The 3,077-nt window shown below is 44.9% G+C and overlaps 1 protein-coding gene and 1 long non-coding RNA gene across 3 annotated transcripts in view; one reads left to right on the top strand and one right to left on the bottom strand.

Moving 5' to 3' along the window:
- Positions 1-919, top strand: part of LOC103267104 — an 8,014-nt gene extending 7,095 nt beyond the window's left edge. Inside the window, exon 3 of the long non-coding RNA XR_504738.2 lies at positions 879-919. This is a non-coding gene — a long non-coding RNA (uncharacterized LOC103267104). The remainder of the gene's footprint in view (positions 1-878) is intronic.
- Positions 1-3,077, bottom strand: part of LRRC39 (leucine rich repeat containing 39) — a 22,054-nt gene that overhangs the window by 17,475 nt on the left and 1,502 nt on the right. The gene's annotated exons all lie outside the window — the stretch shown is intronic.

Below are 3,077 nucleotides of genomic sequence, written 5' to 3'. Positions count from 1 at the left end.
ATATATATATATATATATATATATATATATATATATATATATATATATATTGTAGAGACAAGGTCTCATCATGTTGGCCAGGCTGGTCTTGAACCCTGTGCTCAGGCAATCCTCTCACCTCGGCCTCCTAAAGTGCTGGGATTACAGGCTTGAGCCACCACAGCACTCGGCCAGGGTTTTTTTTTTTTATTTTTAATTTCTTTTTTTAAGCAAAAGCTTCAGTCACTTGTAGGTGGGAGAGAAGCCTTAGATGACGTGGCTGCCCTTCGTGGCCCTTGCCTGTGCATGGACTCTTCCAAGTCTCTCGTTCTTCCATCTGCTTCCCTGCAATTCTGGGCGATTCTCAGGCCAGCCTAGTATCTCCCTGGAGCTTGTTGGAAAACTAATCTCAGTCCTGCCCCGGATTTACTGACCCTGAATCTGTATTTTTGAAAGATCCCTGAATGGTTCTTACACAGGCAAGTGTGAGAAGCACAGATCTACTTCAGAGCAGAGGAAAGGAGACCAGGCACCTCTTTACCTTGGCTGAGCTCTGGGCAGTGTAAAATCTCTACGAATGTTTCAGTTAACCTTTTTCTGACAATCAGTTTCTCAGCCTCACTCTAATAGGTCTGTCAGATGTTTACCGTTTTGCATCAGTTATGATTGTTTATTTACTATTTATTTAGTAATACAACAGGTTTTAAGCCTAAACTTTGACCTAGATAGTTTACTTTTAATGCTTGGCCTTAATTTTACCTGTCAACAAAGTTTATAATGCTATATAAAGTGATTTTACAATGGAATTGTTTTAAGATTAAGAGAAAGATTCTTTGAGAGAACTTGAAGTTGCTGAAATCAAATGATCCTTAATTAGTGACAAAGACTCTTTTTTCTAGGGACAAAGTTCTTAGTTGGGTGTGGTGGCGCACGCCTGTAGTTCCAGCTACCTGGAATGCTGAGGTGGAAGGATCACCTGAGCCCAGCAGGTCGAGGCTGTGGTGAGTGTGAAAGGAAAAAGAAGCAGCCTCTGCCCCAGGGATTGTAAGGGGGTGGAGATGAAAGAGATGGCTTCAGCCTTGAAACAGGCCTTACTCCCTTCCTGGAGGTTTTTCTTTGAAAGTTTCTCCTCTGTAAACATTGCAAAATAAATTGTATCCTTACCCACTACACCTGCCTAATTAGCACATCTGCTTCTGTAAACTCACTAGCTTGCTGAATATTCTGTCAGCAGAATATTGCGATAAGGGCTCTGGAAAATGTCCAACTCTAACTTTAGCTAACCAAAATGTAAGCTAGGACTACTTAAGGAAGCTCTGAGCAGCGGCTCGAGGCTGATTTGCTTGGGATTCTCTTCCTGCTAGCGGTTGCCAGCTTGACTAATAAACGTCTCCTTTGTTAAAATTAAGTCGGTGGGCTGTTATTTATTCGCTCGGACCCTACTTCAGTGAGTAAGACTGCGACTTAAAAAAAAAAGAGAGAGAGAGAAACGAAGTTGCCCAGGCTTTTTTCTCTGTTGCCCAGGCTGGGGTGCAGTGGAGATTACAGTTTACTGCAGCCTCTAATTCATGGGCTCACATGATCCTCCTGCCTTAGCCTCCTGAGAAGGTGGGACTACAGGTGTGTACCATCACAACCAGCTAATTTTATTTTTTGAGTCGGAGTCCTGCTCTGTCGTCCAGACTGAGTGCAGTGGCACACTCATGGCCACTCCAGCATCGACCTGCTAGGCTCCAGTAATCCTTCCGCCTCAGCCTTCCAAGTAGCTGCAACTGCAGGCACATGCTGCCACATCTGGCTAATTTTCGATTTATTGTAGAGACGAGGTCTCGCCAAGTTTCCTGGGCTGGTCTCGAACCCACAGCCTCAGGCAATCCACTCACCTCAGCCTCCCAAAGTGCTGAGATTACAGGCTGATCCACCGAGCCCAGCCTCAACCCCCTTATTTTTAAAAAAAATTTTTGGCCGGGCTCGGTGGCTCAGCCTGTAATCCCAGCACTTTGGGAGGCTGAGGTGAATGGATTGCCTGAGCCCGTGGGTTCAAGACCCACCAGAGGAACTTGGCGAGAACTCATCTCTACAATAAATAAATAAATAAAATTAGTTGGGCTTGGTAGTGTGCACCTATAGTTCCGGCTACTTGGAAGGCTGAGGCGGAAGGATCACCGGAGCTCAGCAGATCGAGGCTGCAGTGGCTGGGAGACTGCCACTACACTCCAGTCTGGGCGACAGAGTGAGACTCCAACTCAAAATTAATTAATTAATTAATTAAATAAAATAATTTTTTTTTTTTTGTGGAGACAGGGTCTCGCTATGTTACCCAGGCTGGTCTCAAGCAATCTCCCACTTTGGCCTCCCAAAGTCCTGGGATTATAGGTGTGAACCAACACGCCAAAACTTTAGACAGGCTCCTCTGAGTCTTCTGCTTGCCTAGGCCCCACCTGGGCTTCTGCCTGTGGAATCCAGTTTGAGCCAGTATTTGCTAGTCGATTTAGGTAAATCCCTCTTTCTTTGTGTCTGACCACCCTCCCTTCAGCAATAAGTCTGTCAAGCCATCTTAGCTGAAGCCTCTTGCCCTTGACGCTTCCTCGTGGTAACTTTCCACATTGCTCCTTGGTTGTCAGGGCCTAACTGTACTTGCTGGAGTCGGAGTTGAGTCCAGCCTCTTCCTCTACGACAAGACGCTCTTGCAGAGATCCTCACACCTAGCACCACAGCCCCCCTTGAAGAAAGTCTGCCCTGGCGTCTTTAGCGAGTGTTTGGGTTTTATCATTCCTTTAACACTGGAAACATGTAACAGGTAAAATTCAGGAGCTTAGAATCCAGTGGTGATTCCTGACCAACGTTTAAAGAATGGGTGGGATTTATTAAGATTTCTCTAGAACCAAGTTCCTCATACTCGTACACTGTAAACTAAGTTTCTTAAGTGCAGCATTATATTAAAGGGTCAGCCTAGGGCAACGTGAACCTGAGAGAATGTAATGCTCTCTGTGTGGGACCTCTTGGGTGTGAATACCAATTCTATGTTTATTAGTGGTGTGACCTTTGACAAGTCATCAGAACTGTCCCTTGTGCTTTTTTTTTTTTTTTTTTTTTTT

This window comes from Carlito syrichta, unplaced genomic scaffold, assembly GCF_000164805.1.
Source record: "Carlito syrichta isolate Samal-C Ts95f unplaced genomic scaffold, Tarsius_syrichta-2.0.1 Scaffold307934, whole genome shotgun sequence".
Classification (NCBI taxonomy): domain Eukaryota; kingdom Metazoa; phylum Chordata; class Mammalia; order Primates; family Tarsiidae; genus Carlito; species Carlito syrichta.
The sequence above is the reverse complement of the archived record's forward strand: the minus strand, read 5'-3'. Positions and strand labels throughout refer to the sequence as shown.